Source organism: Hordeum vulgare, chromosome 6H, assembly GCF_904849725.1.
Source record: "Hordeum vulgare subsp. vulgare chromosome 6H, MorexV3_pseudomolecules_assembly, whole genome shotgun sequence".
Lineage (NCBI taxonomy): Eukaryota > Viridiplantae > Streptophyta > Magnoliopsida > Poales > Poaceae > Hordeum > Hordeum vulgare.
Window position 1 is genome coordinate 13,091,437 of NC_058523.1, and position 16,228 is coordinate 13,107,664.

Genomic DNA, 16,228 nt, shown 5'->3' on the forward strand with positions numbered 1-16,228 from the left:
TGCCGTGAAAATACGTATATGTACTAGTATTAGCCCAGCACAATTTCCAGAATCTGGAGGTGTGCCTCGCGTTGGGCTTGGCTGATGCCTATTGGGCAGTGGCCGTGATGACCATGAACTGACTTAAACTAGAGACAGTCGATCACAATAAGTTTATGTAGCACTAACACGACTGTTCAATTTTACTAAAAAAAACATGACTTAAAAAAACACGACTGCTCGGCTTCGGCCACTTGGCTGCCCACGACTTGTTCCTGGGAGAGGGAGGCGTCAACGCTTAGCTAAGGCTGGTTGTAATGGAGAGTATCATATACACAATACACTAGTGGGGACAGGGCCTATAGTCCCGACCCGTAAGTGGCTTTAGTCCCGGTTCATCAACCGGAACTAAAGGCCTAACCTTTAGTCCCGACCCTGTTCCAAGCCGGGACCAAAGGTGCTCCACGTGGGCGCCTCGGAGCGTCCTCAGGGGCAGGCCCTTTAGTCCCGGGTCTTAACACGGACCGGGACTAAAGAGTTTCTGCAAATTTTGTTTATTTTAGGGTTTTAGGGTTTAGGTGTTCGGGAGATTAACGTGATGCCTCGTTTGATGTTCGAGAATTAGTTTTCATATAATTCTAAATATACATGTTTATATATATATATATATATATATATATATATATATATATATATATATATATATATATATATATATATAAATGCAGCATGTATGCGTACGCATATCAATAGCCAATGCACACACATGTGCATGTTTTCAGCCAAGTATGCCCGCATACATATATCAGCAGGTAGTGTACGGGCACATGCATATCCAAAGATTGTAATATTCCTGAAGATTACAGTCCAAGACAAAATCATGACGAAGAAGAAAATCAAAAAAGAAGACAATGCCACCTCCATTGGCAGCCAAGACACGGTGTGCAAACCTCTCCAACATGCACTCAATACCCTAGAAAGAAGGGCTATAATGGCTACAAAGCCTATAAAGCCTAGAAGGCCTAAAAACTAGGTGCATGATGAACAAGGAGAAAGAAGGAGGAAATAATAGAGGAGCCTTCTCCCGGAAGCCATCCAAGAGGTGCTCTCTTGCCTATAAAAGGAGGAGCCTTGCTGCGAAGAGAGACACCAGACGAAGAAGAACCAGCCACAGATAGAGCACAGAGTTGCAACTCAGCTAGCAAGCTCTTTGCTCAAGTAGTAGTAGTAGTAGTACTTCCTCATCGTGTAATAAAGAGCTACAATATTTAGAGCATTTGTAAGCTCGCGAAGGTAGTTAGAAGGTAATTTCTTTATCCTTGTGTAAACCCTTCGGGGGTTCCCGAAAGGGAAAACCATATGTAAATTATGTTGTGAAAATGATGTAGTTTTGCGTTTTCACTTGGTATTTTATTTTTGAATTTATGGAATGAGTTCTTATGCTAGGGATCCTATAGGAGAAAACTCTACCGGTAGTTCTCTGTGTAGCCTTTTATGGCATTTGAATGAGAACCTTATGGCCGTAGAGAAGTGTTCCCTTCGGGTGGAACTGCCTGGGAAGACGATAGGAATTTACTCCATAAATTTGCAACTAAAACATCAAGTGAACGAACTTAGCTACATCTGAAACAACATAATGATAAATATGGTGAGTACTGAGTAGGATATTACACCACTGCGTACACCTCAGTCGTCTTGTTGGCCTCGACGGCCCCTCAAAGATCCTGCAATATAAGCGAAATAATTTAAAAACACTTCGTATTAAAAATAATATAAAACAAATAAATAACTTTGTATTTACTTTAATAACTCGTATACGTAATCACGTATATCAACATTAAAACCTGAATTTGTAACTTAATATAGTTTAGATTAATTATAAATATATATAAGATTAACTTATCTTACAAGCGAGCATATATATACAATTATATGAAGATCTGAATTATCGGGACTAGAGCCCGTCTATTCAATTACATGGACCAACATCAGTAATGGCCCCTAGCTACACTAAATCGTCCTTTGTCATCTATAGCTTCCGTCCCCAGAAAGGTCGCAAGCTCCTCTGCAACAGCAATCGCGCGTTGCTCTGGTAGGACCTTCACCCTCATGGTCGTGTACTATATAAGAAGAGGAGATGAATATGGATATCAATCATGATAACAAAGAATGACGGGTAAAAATAGAGGTGTGAATGTTCATTGCTTACGTCGAATCTGTGATCCTTGTGCTCAGAGGTAAACGTGCGAATGGTCTCGCAAACATAGTATCCGCATAGATGCGTCCCCCGTGGCTGCTGGTCGCACTTTACGAGAATAGAATATATATAATCAAAATAATAATCTAGCATCATAAATGTATTGAAAATAGAAGTATATCATACTACTACTTACCTGAGCCGCTCTAAAGGTCAGCTTCTCATGCTCGATACCGGGAGTCACGCACTTGAACCGCTTCCAAACCCTGCCCGACAAGGAAAATGATTTGCTAAGTTTTTCATTAATTGATATATCAGAAAATCATCGAAAGAGACCGATAGAGCGCAAGAATGATTGAAATTACCCTTGGAGCATGTCCTGCAGGCTTTGGAACTGTTCCAAGGGTCTCGATAATGGGTCGAAGGCATCAACTCTTCCCTTATCAATTTGAATGTCCAACAGAATCCAATGATAGTTGTATATATATATGTGTGTGTGTGTGTGTGTGTGTGTGTGTGTGTGTGTCAGTAACTTATAAATTACACTTATAAGTGAATGGACACAACAGAGTAAAGACCCTCACCTGAAGTTGTATGGAAACAGTATGTGGTCACAGAAATTTTGATCTGTTAGAAACCTTAGAAGGTTTTCCTCCGTCTCCTTGGGTTTATCAGTTAGCGTCGCTATATGTATTTTATCTGGGTCAATAAACCCAATATTTAGGATGTTCCTACTTTTACATTCCAGAATCTTCATTCTGCATAATAGAGTACAAGTTATATGTAGACAATGAATTGAAATAACTAAACAAGTTATATGTAGACAACGAATTGAAAAACTTACAGACAATAGCAACTCATAAGAGATTTGTCGAGGGCATCGGCATTGTACATCTGGAAGAGTTCATCAAAGTCGATATGGATTTCTTCGGGGCGGCCGTAGTACTCCCGTGGGACACGCGCCACGATCATCGTTCTCCCATTCTTTGATTCACTTAAGTACCATGTATGCAAGTAACGCATATTTGTTGGGAGACCATCTTTGCTGACCAAAGACGCTCTCATGACAAACTGTGGCTTAGGGGCTACCACAGCCTTGGGTAACCTGTCGTCTTGGGAAGCCAGAACGTCTTCAACCGGGATACCCCATTCATCCGCCAACTTCTTTGCTAATTCCAAATCTTGCCCCTGCACCAGAGGGGGAACATTCTCGGGTAACACCCTGAGGGGTGGGATCGACTGTTTGGCCTGTTGTCCAAGCTGAGGAACATCTGATCTTTTTTTGCTTGTAGTTGAACTTGATTTGCTCCCACTTGCACTTGCGCGTGATCTGCTCTTTTTCCCTTCCTTCTGCAATGTGCGTCTATAGTCATCAGGCTTATGGTGTAAGTCATACTGTGATGGAAGGGTCGTGAAGTATTTTGCATATGCTATTTGCTTCTCGGTGTATTCCGGGCGGGGCTCGGGTTCCTTCTTTTGCATCTGTGCATCGTAATGTTCCTTTGCTATCCTGGCGTTTTCCTCGGCGGTACGATCATAAGGTCTGATAGGAAGATTAGCATGAGGTACCTTTGGGAGGGGCGACAGTTTGCACTTTGGGGAGCTCCGTCGCTTAGAAATCATCGACGGAGCGTTCTTGCTAGCACGCTTCCGCTTAGTATCCGGAGCGGGCGGCGGCGGAGACGGACGACCCAAGTCCGGTGGCGGTGATCGAGATGGACTCTTGTTGTGCTGGCCGTCGTCATGTGGAGGGCTTGGAGGTGATGGAGGTGTAGATGACCTGCGACAACTCGGAGGCGGTGTTGTCCTTGGGGCCGAGCCTGGAAGCTTGATGTAGTTCTTGTCCCATAGGATGACTCCACCCAGTACTTCTCCGAGTGTCCTCTCATCTTCGGGTCCAACTATGTCGAGCTCCATATCATGAAACCCCGCCATGATTTCATCCACTCCGACTTTAGCAAAGCCAGCTGGAATCTCACGGCCATGCCAGCGTGCATCAGGGCCAGAAGGTAAAGCTTGTCCGACGGCCACCTTCATGGATATGTTCTTGAATTTCTGATGGAGTTCACATGATGTTGACTCCTTGATTCCATCCACGGGGTAGCCGGGACCGCCCTCTATCATTCTTCATGCATCGTCGGACGGGGCCTCAGATTCAGCCACGCTGCTTTTCCACTTAGATGGGGCGCCGGTAATATCGAGTGCAGGATCTTCCTGGCGCGCTACTCCTCTAAGCTCATCAATCTACTTCTGTTGCTTGTTAATCCTGGCAAGCAACTGGTTGAACTTGTCATTCTCCTCATCCTGCTGTCGCTTCTTTGCTCTCGCTCGGCTTCTGTAAGTGTCTTGGTCTCTGGCAAACCCAAGCCACCACGGGTAAGAAGGACCGAAGCCTCGCGTTCGTCCTCCATGTTCGTCATTGCCGAGGACCAGTGTGAGCAAATCTTTCTCTCTATCTGCAGTGAACTGTCTTTTTCCCTCCTTAATTTCTTTCACTATCTTTTTCCAATTCTCCCTGGGTATCCTAAGACCGTCACTGCAGATGAGGTCCCCTGTTTCTTCGTCGTACGAACCACCATGCGCAAGGAACCAATTTCTTGCTCTCAATTCCCACTCATCACGGAGTGGTTCAGGTATGATGCCTTTAGCTAGCAGATCTTGCTCTTTCTTATCCCACTTTGGGATGGCACTCTCATAGCCCCCTGGCCCCAGCGTGTGGTGATATTTCTTTTTGTCGGCATTTTTCTTGTTCTTTTTTGAGAAGGAACCATCACAGGATCATAACTCCAGTGAGATCCCTGAAGAACCTGCCAGGTATGGTCGAACCTGCCCTCCAACGCAACCATGTAGCGACGGACGTGCTCATCCTCCTCGCTGACACGGTGACGTACCACCTCCGCAGTGTCCGGAAGTCTCTGCACCGTCACTGACCCACGCGACCGCCACCAAACAAGGATCGGGTCAACAACGGGCTGGCTGCTCACCAACCTACGCCCCCCGGAAGGTAGCACCTCCCAATACCAGCTGGGCGGAGCCCAGTCCCGGACATGGCCCCTCTGATCAAGCAGGTGTCCTTCGCCGAGTCGACGACCAGGATGTGGGATAGGCATCGTAAAATGAACTAAAAAAATAAACTAGTTCTATTAATTTTCTTACTAAAAATAAACTAATTATATATATAGTAAAATAAAGTAGTATTATTAAATCAACTAGTTCAACTATATATTGACAAAAGTTTTAAGTGTGTGCAAAAAACGGACATTTGATTAACTAATAAACTAACAAACTATATATGATGCAAAATAATTCTATTTCTATTTGCAAATAAATTCTAACTAAATAATTCTAAGTAAAATAATTCTATCTCTATTTGCAAATAAATTCTAACTAAATAATTCTATTTCTATTTGCAAATAAATTCTAACTAAATAATTCTAACTAAAATAATTCTAACTAAATAATTCTAACAAAATAAATACTAACTAAAATATTTCTATATCTAACTATAACTATATCTAACTAAATACTAACTATTTTTTTAAAATTTAGACAACCTCTGTTTTCCGGCCTCCCCAGTCCCCACCACGGCTGCCGCCCGCCTGAGCAGCCCCCACGGCCGCCGCCCGCCTCCCCAGTCCCCACCACCTCCCCTGCCCGAGCAGCCCCTGCCCCCACGGCCGCCGCCCGCCTCCCCAGTCCCCACCACCTCCCCTGCCCGAGCAGCCCCTGCCCCCGCGGCCGCCGCCCTCCTGAGCAGCCCCTGCGGCCGCCGGCCTGAGCTCCCGCACGCGCTCAGGCGGCGCCGGCGCTCCCTCCCCTGTCCCCCCCCTCTCTCTCTCTCTGAATCTGATGAAGAGAAGCCATACCTCCTCGGAAGAAGTGTCGACGACGGCGAGAGCGAGGCGGAGGTCCGGCAGCCTGGTGGCGTCGATCGTCGTCGTCCGGTGCGCAGGCGAGAGCGAGAGGAGGAAGAAAACGAGAGGAGATGGGTTGGAAACTTCGAAGTGTCGCTTTATATAGAAGGACCTTTAGTCTCGGGTCTTGGCTAGAACCGGGACTAAAGACACCCTTTAGTCCCGGGTCTAGCCACGAACCGGGACTAAAGACCCCTTTTCGGCACGCGAGGAGGCGGGAAACGAGGGGCTTTAGTCCCGGGTCGTGGCTCCACCCGGAACTAAAGGTGGTCTTTAGTCCCGGTTCGAGCCCTGAACCGGGACTAAAGGCTTTGGCTGGCGGCATTCCAAAGTTTAGTCCCACCTCGCTTGTCGAGAGGAGCCGCCGTTGGTTTATAAGCCCCGTTGTCCCAACCGTGTCGAGCTCCTCTCTAAAGCAGGCTTACGGGCCTAAACAGACAGTAAATTTAAAAATTGAAAATATATTTGAAATTATGGACAGAATTCAACCTGAATTCAAAGTGAGGTCACTTTGAATTTAGGTTGAATTTTCTCTATAAATTCTCATATAGTTTCAATTTTTTTCCATTATTTTTGTTTTGTTCTTTGCTTTATTTATTTTGTTTTTTATAATTCTTTGTTTATTAAAATTCTTTTTGCATATTTGAGAATTTGACAAAACTATGAAAATGAAAAGTGTTTGAAATTGAATAAATAATTCAAAACTATTTTCTATTTTCAAAATTAATTATTGTGACGATCCAAACTATTAACTATTTTGTTATTTTCAATTAAAAACTATGTTTATTAAAGTTCTTTTTGCATATTTGAGAATTTGACAAAACTATGAAAATGAAAAGTGTTTGAAATTGAATAAATAATTCAAAACTATTTTCTATTTTCAAAATTAATTATTTTGACTATCCAAACTATTAACTACTTTGTTATTTTCAATTAAAAACTATGTTTATTAAAATTCTTTTTAAATATTTGAGAATTTGACAAAACTATGAAAATGAAAAGTGTTTGAAATTGAATAAAAAATTCAAAACTATTTTCTATTTTCAAAATTAATTATTTTGACTATCAAAACTATTAACTATTTTGTTATTTTCAATTGAAAACTATGTTTATTAAAATTCTTTTTGCATATTTTAGAATTTGACAAAACTATGATAATGAAAAGTGTTTGAAATTGAATAAATAATTCAAAACTATTTTCTATTTTCAAAATTAATTATTTTGACTATCCAAACTATTAACTATTTTGTTATTTTTAATTAAAAACTATGTTTATTAAAACTCTTTTTGCATATTTGAGAATTTGACAAAACTGTGATAATGAAAAGTGTTTGAAATTGAATAAATAATTCAAAACTATTTTCTATTTTAAAAATTAATTATTTTGACTATCCAAACTATTAACTATTTTGTTATTTTCAATTAAAAACTATGTTTATTAAAATTCTTTTTGCATATTTGAGAATTTGATAAAACTATGATAATGAAAAGTGTTTGAAATTGAATAAATAATTCAAAACTATTTTCTATTTTCAAAAATAATTATTTTGACTATCCAAACTATTATTTGGTATTTTTCGTGCATTTACTTATTTTTTTGAGCTAGTTGACCCTAAAATTGAAAAGTGTTTGAAATGAACTCTGAAAATGTTGAAAGTTGGCATACTATCATCATTTCACCCACATAGCATGTGTTAAAAAGTTGAGAGGGCTACGACAAAAACTGGATGCACTTCGTGTACAAAACGGACAATCTCTCTCGAAGTATCAGGGTTTCGAACGAGAACTCATCTCTTACAAAGGGATTTCATTTTTTTGTATTTATTTGAACTCCATACTTTTTGTGTGTTCAAAATGCACCATTCAAAGGCACATCACAAAATTTCAACAATTTCTGACTTCATTTGATATATTTCGTGCATTTACTTTTTTTTAACTAGTTGACCCTAATATTGAAAAGCACTACAAATGAACTCTAAAAATGTTGAAAAGCTCGACCTCCAAGCTCCATTTTTCTTAATATTTGTCTAGGTTTGGCCGTGCACCAACTGCACAAGTGTTTTAAAAGGTTAGCTACTTCATCCTTTCATTTGTCACTGCTAGTGTAGCTCATTCAAATGCTCAAATTAACTTCTTAGAGTCTGCACATGCGTAGGGTGTCGTCCCGTGCCCGTCCTCACCATTGTCGATCGCCCCGTGCCGATCTCGTCGCGAGCACCACCGTGGTGAGCCTCTTGTTCTTATCTTCTTTTTAAAAGAAAAAAAATCTTACTTGTATGATTTAGATACATACTTGTATAAATTACTAACTTTCATTATTTTTTGTTATTATATAGTGCGATGGTTTTGGTATCCGCCTCCGTCGGGCCTCGTCCTGTCTATGATTCGGATGTGGTATATATTATCTTTTATAACTATTTGTTTTATTTAGTGTTTATGACAATTATGACGACCAACGTGACATATATTTTTTTAATCTAGGAGGTATGTGAACCGGAAATTCCAACCCACATAAAATTCTTGTCGAGAAGTTAAATTTGGTTGAAAAAGAAAACAAATACTTGAAGAAAAAATTGAAAATAATTGAGGATAAGAATATGGAACTGGAGTTGCATGTCGCCGATGTCATCGATGATCGCAAGATGAAGATCAATGCGATGCGGTTGAAGATGGATGCAATGCGCTTGAAGATGGATGAAATGCGCTTGAAGATTAGGAATATTAGAAAATATGCCATTGATAAAGAGGCTTGGTATCATTATGCTGTTGGGTCAATTGTTATCTTAGTTGCGATTTTGATCGCGTTTGTTGTTGCATTTAAATATTTTACATAGTTGTATGTTGTTTTATGAGAGAACTTTATGTATTTATTTTTTGCAATAATAACATTTGATCACTACTGTTCTTTGGCTTTAATGTGATGATGAACTTGTATTAATTTGGTCATATGTTCTGCAATGGTTTTTTGATATATTTAATTTCATAATAGAGATGAATCGCCAATTTGACCCTGAAATTGAAAAGCACTACAAATGAACTCTGAAAATGTTAAAAGTTGGCATGCTATCATCATTTCACCCACATAGCATGTGTTAAAAAGTTGAGAGGGCTACGACAAAAACTGGATGCGCTTCGTGTACAAAACGGACAATCTCTCTCGAAGTATCAGGGTTTCGAACGAGAACTCATCTCTTACATGGATACTATGTAAATGAAAAGTGTTTGAAATTTAGTACATTCCATACATGCATTACATAAAAGGTTTAATACATTATTACATTATTGCAGCAATATTCCTATCTATTATTTCTGTTTTCTTGTGGGTCGTAGCCATGGAGAATCTTCATCATTCAGTAGGATGCTTGGGTCAGTTTTCACTTTGAAGGGCGGAATTTCATGAAACTTATTATAATCTACTGACATGTTTGTCTTGTCATCTATTCCCACGATGTTTCTTTTCCCTGAAAGAACTATGTGGCGTTTTGGCTCATCGGACGATATCTTCTTTTGCTGATTTCTTTTTCTCGTGTTTGTAGACATGTCCTTCACATAGAAAACCTGAGCGACATCATTGGCTAGGACAAATGGTTCGTCCATGTACGCAAGATTGTTGAGATCCACTGTTGTCATGCCGTACTTTTGGTCTACAACTACCCCGCCTCCTGTCAGCTTCACCCATTTGCACCGAAACAAAGGGATCTTAAAAGTAGGTCCATAGTCAAGTTCCCATATCTCCTCTATGTATACGTAATATGTTTCCAAACAGTGCCCATTCTCGTCTGTTGCATCAAAGCGGACACCATTATTTTGGTTGGTGCTCTTTTTATCTTGGGCAACTGTGTAAAATGTATTCCCATTTATCTCATACCCTTGGAAAGTACATATAGTCGAAGATGGTGGCCTGGCCAAACAATACAGCTGATCTCCAACGGTGTCGTCATTCATGAGATGTGTCTACAACCAACTGCCGAAAGTCTTCTCGTGTTCCCCTTTAATCCAAGAGTCAGCCTTCCCCGGGTTTTCGGAGCGTAGAATATTCTTGTGTCTCACGATATACGGAGCCACCACGATGGAATTGTGTAGAACTGTGTAGTGTGCTTGAGAGAAAGAATGCCCGTCCATACATACTTTTGCTTTCCTTCCTAGTGTGCCTTTTCCTATCAGCCTACCCTCATACCGAGATTCAGGAACACCAATCAGCTTAAGGTCAGGAAGAAAGTCCACACAAAACTCAATGACCTCCTCTGTTCCATAGCCCTTGGAGATGCTTCCTTCTGGCCTAGCACGGTTACGAACATATTTCTTTAATACTCCCATGAACCTCTCGAAGGGGAACATATTGTGTAGAAACACATGGCCGAGAATTCTAATCTCTTCGACTAGGTGAACTAGGAGGTGTGTCATTATACTGAAGAAGGATGGCGGGAACAACAACTCAAAGCTGACCAGACATTGGACCACATCAATCTGTAACCCTGATAGACTTTCTCGATCGATTACCTTGTGAGAAATTGCATTGAAGAATGCACATACCTTCACAATTGCCAGGCGAACATTTTCCGGTAGAATTCCCCTCAATGCAATCGGAAGCAATTGCGTCATAAGCACGTGGCAGTCATGAGACTTTAGGTTTTGGAATTTTTTGTCTTTCATATTTACGATTCCCTTTATATTCGACGAGAAGCCAGTCGGGACCTTGATACTGAAAAGGACTTCAAAGAAGATTTCCTTCTCTTCCTTAGTAAGAGCGTAGCTGGCACGCCCTTGAAACTATCCTGGATGCATGCCATCTCTTCCTTTATGACGTTCCTGGTCCTCCCGTGCTTCCGGTGTATCTTTTGACTTCCCATACAAGCCCAGGAAGCCTAGAATATTCACGCAGAGATTTTTCGTCAGGTGCATCACGTCGATTGCCGAGCGGACCTCATGGACTTCCCAGTAGGGTAGCTCCCAAAATATAGATTTCTTCTTCCACATGGGTACGCGCTTATCAGGGCCGTTAGGAACAGGTTGGCTGCCAGGACCCTTTACAAAGATTACTTTTAAATCTTTGACCATATCAAATACTTCAGCACCAGTACGGATGACATGCTTCCCCCGGGGTTCTGCCTTGCCATTGAAATGCCTGCCTTTTTTCTTTAAGGGATGCTTGGGCGGAAGAAAACGACGACTGTACGGGTACACATTCTTCCTACATTTGTCCAGATATATACTTTCTATCTGATCCAAACAGTGCGTGCATGCATTGTATCCCTTGTTTGACTGTCCTGAAATGTTACTAAGAGCAGGCCAATCATTGATGGTTACGAAAAGCAACGCTCGAAGGTCAAATTCCTCTTGTTTGTGCTCGTCCCACACACGTATACCTGGTTCGGCCCACAACTGTAAAAGTTCATCAACTAATGGCCTTAGGTACACATCAATATCGTTGCCGGGTTGCTTTGGACCTTGGATAAGCATTGGCATCATAATGAACTTCCGCTTCATGCACAACCAAGGAGGAAGGTTGTAGATACATAGAGTAACGGGCCAGGTGCTGTGACTGCAACTCTGCTCCTCAAAAGGATTCATGCCATCTGTACTCAGACCAAACCATAAGTTCCTTGCGTCACCTGCAAATCTCGGGAACTCTCTCTCGATTTTTCTGCACTGTCGACCATCAGCGGTGTGCCTCAACTTATCGTCTTTCATACGATCTTCCATGTGCCATCGCAACAACTTCGCATGATCTTTATTTCTGAACAGACGTTTCAACCGTGGTATTATATGAGCATACCACATCACCTTGGCAGGAACCCTCTTCCTGGGTGGCTCGCCCTCAATATCACCAGGGTCATCTTTTCTGATCTTATACCGCAATGCAGTGCATACCGGGCATTTATCCATATTCTCGTACTTCTCACCGCGGTAGAGGATGCAGTCATTAAGGCATGCATGTATCTTCTGCACGTCTAATCCTAGAGGGCAGACAAGCTTCTTTGCTTCGTACGTGCTGGCGGGCAATTCGTTCTTTCTTGGAAGCATCTTCTTCATCAGTACCAGCAACTTTTCGAATGACGAGTCAGTCACACCGGTCTCTGCCTTCCACTTCAGCAATTCCAGTGTGCTACCCAGCTTCTTCTGGCCATCTTCACAAGTTGGGTACAACAATTTGTTGTGGTCCTGTAACATCTGCTCGAACTGCAACCTCTCCTTTTCTGTGTCGCAACCTCGCCGTGCATCAGAAATGACCCGGCCAAGATCATCAGCGGGCTCATCTGGTTCCCGTTCTTCATCCTGATCTTCTTCTTCATTGTCTTCCATTGCGGTATCAGCATACTCAGGGAACATAGATCGGTAGTTGTCATCATCGTTCTCTTCTTCTTCATCGTCGTCTTCCATCATAACCCCTCTTTCTCCGTGTTTGGTCCAAACATTATAGCCCGACATAAAACCGGACCGAACCAGGTGGCTCTGAATGACTCTTGAGGAAGTGTAATCCTTCTCATTCTGACATTCAACACATGGACAAAACATATAGCCACCACCATGCTTGTTCGCATCGGCTGCATCTCGAAAAGAATGCACGCCTTCTCTGTAAGCGGTTGTGCGTCGATCACCGTACATCCATGGATGGCTCATCTGCGTTATACGACAGTATATCAAATACAATCACGATCCTAAAAATTAGTACCACACGGTCTAAACGAGGAAATATAGTTGCTAACCTTTTAGAATAAGTAGAAATAAAGAGGAAGAGGTTTAAGCGTGGCTCGGGCATCTCATATCGTAGTTGTGTTCGGTGAACTGAAGCGGCATCGCTCTAACACACATTTCAACGAACACCTCTAGTGCATCCAAGAAAAATGGAGAGCTAGCACACACCCACACTCTTCCATCCAAGAAAAATGCAAGGAAGAGGGGAGAGGGGGCAGTGGCCAATATATATAGGCAGAGGACTTTAGTCCCGGTTTGAGACACAAACCGTGACTAAAGGTGGCGCACATGCGGGTTGCACACCGCGTAGCCCTTTAGTCCCGGTTTGAGACACAAACCGGGACTAAAGGCTCCTTATGGGCCGGGACCAAAGCCTCGTGGGCGACATTGCGATTTTGGGCGACGTGGCCGGGCCTTTAGTCCCGGCCCAAATGGAGGCCGGGACTAAAGGGTCCAGGCCAAAGGCCCGTTTTCCACTAGTGATACTAGTATCATGCATATGATACTAGTGTATGATACTACATCCGTAGTGCATAGTATCATAAGTTATTATCATAGGATGGTTCATTTATTGTCATGCATGGCACATAGTAGCACATCATTTAATATGATACGGTATCATAAGACTACTTTCAATGCACAGGTGCTTAGATGAGGTGTTAAGCATATTAAATACCTTAGCATCCAAGCTTCCCAATGCATAGAAGCTTAGCTTCCTGTAGCTAAGAGCTCTTCATTCAATTAGTTATAGGATATTTTGTAGCATGCAAACTTTGTGGCCTACTTCTGACATGTAGTATTAAGCAAATAACATTTCTCAAGTAAAACACATGGGAATATATTTGACTTGAGTCCATACATAAAGTGACAATAAGATGTCATCAAAAGATATAATATTCCTTAAGTGAAACACATGAGAATGTATTTGATTCTATAAAAAAAGGAGATGTCTCCTTCAGTTTGTGATATCTGAATATATGCGGCTGGCTCCTTCAGTTTGTGATATCTGAATATGATACAAATCCATGGACATATGATACAAAATCCATACAAATTTTGCATCGCATGCTTGCCCTTACCAGTGACTAGGTGGTGACTGGCTGGAGGAGCTGCTGCTGGCGGCGAATCGAGGAGGAGTCGGTGGTGCTGCGGCGAACAAAGGCGGAACCGGCTGGCTGAGGATGGGCGACAGTTCTGCGGGCGACGGTGAGGGGCGAAGCGGTGCTGCGGGCAACGGGCGATGTGGTGCACTGAGGCGCCGACGCTAGGCTAGAAGAAGAAGGGGCGGCATGGGCTGCATCCGAGGGAGTCAGGGAAGAATGGGGAAAAGGAAGCGACGACTCACGAACTCAGTTTAGCGCACAAGATCAATGAACTTCACCTTTTGCCTAGGAGCCAGCGCCTAGCATCGTTTCCTCGCGGGGATACTGGTACGCTCTCTCTCCTAGTTAATTAACCTGTCGCGTCTGATTTTTACCAATGTGGCAGGCTAGGCGCCCATCCAGGCTGGAGCACTGGGACTAGCCTAATATGATACTCAACCATCTCTTTCTTCATTTAATACTATGTCATATTATTAAAATTGTCTAATTGGCATGCATGATACTACTTATAATACCACCATTACTGGCAGCCTAAGGCACAAGTGCACGACAGCCGACAGTCAATAGGCCGTGGGCGCACAGCCAGCCACCGGCGACCGGCAAGGCGGCAACTGGCGGCAGGGACTCCGTGAGGCTGCGATCGGGGAAGGCAGTGGCGAGTCCGCAAGGGTTGCAGATTGCGATGTCGACGAAAGATGATTAAGTATGTAATGAAAGGTATAATTTTGGTGTCCTTCTTCCCCTTGATCGCTTCAATCGAATTGTTTTCATTATGGGTATCAATTCTTCCTAACTACCTTCACTTGTGTAATGTGGTTTCTATCCTTACTAATTCATGATTTATCTATGGTATGTATGTTTCATAGGTCATTTCTATGCCCGTTTAGTTAATATAGATGATACATTGGCCACCGATCATCCATGTAATCTTCATCAACTGAGCCATTTAGAGTGCCAACACTTCATTTTTGGATTTTGGTTGTATCTATTGAACACCAAGTAATATATATCGAGTATTTTAATGAGACCTTTCATAGTTGAGTTAAACACGGTTTTTTCGTTCATAAACTCCGCCACACGTGGAAATTATTCCTGCCTCCGCCACTGTCAGCCGTACTATACAAACGTCGTGCTGAAAAAATAAGTGTTTTTTTCACACGCACAACCACTTCAGACGCTTCAGCGGAGGCGGAAAAATCATGTGCACGATATAAGTGGTTCAGCGCGTGGGACGAAACGGCATCGCGGTGTCGCTTATTTCGTGCGCTCGCTCCTACCGCTGCACACACAGAACGAAACAGCATCGCGCGAACCGTTACTTCTTAATTCATGTGGGCTGCGGGTTGGTTCCCATAAAAGCCAGTTTTTTAAAACAACGAAACATTTTCTTACACACTTAAAGAGGGACTATGGATTTAATTATCTAAAAAAATAGGTTTTTTTTTACAAAACTGTCACGATGATAAGTGGACAGAGACAATAGCCACTTTAGTATTAAGTAAAGATATATAAGTCAATATAAGTGGTAAGAAGTACGGATATAACTTTGATACCTCTCATCACGTTGTTATCGGAACCTTGTCAAAAAATGTAGTAGTTTCTATAAAACAACTAAAACTAATGTAAAGCAAATGTGGAGTATTTTGATTTGGATGTTTAAAACAATAATAAAAAATGATGTACATATGAAGAAACGAGGAAAACTTTTGGATTGTTTTTAATCAGACTGCCATCTTATGACAAAAGAAGCATGTGAAACTTAAACTATTGAAACTATATAGGAACTTTAAAAATGTTAAATGTACAAAGAGTTACACAAGATTATACGTTGACTAGGATTTTTTTTAATTAACCCCTGTTTTTAAGAAGGGTGGGGCCCTCATTCCCCTTTATCTTCAATCAAAATCCACCTGCGTGTAAAACCCCTATAAAACTATGTATGTGTAACATTACTGATAGGAACTTTGTGTACATTGTCCTCCTCGTCTAGAGTAAATCAACGGTTTTATGGGTTCAAAGAGAAAGTGTGACCCAGACCATTGATAAAAGTGAGCCCCTAAGAGCGGCCATGCTGAATACCATTTGTATTTTCCTGTAATATTCTACTCAGTATTTGCGTCTCTCGAGCTTAAAAAAAGAGTGTATCTTTCTTTTTGAACTGAAATGTGTGTCTTTCAAATGTGTTATTGGATGTCATAGTTTCAGAAGATAGGACATTTGCTTCAAAGGAATTTACTATTGATGCTTAAGTTATTGTGAACCTTCTTCAACAACAAGAAAAATCCTAGAGACTAATACCATTTTAAAATCCTTTGAATCAAAGATTTCTCTAGGGTTCT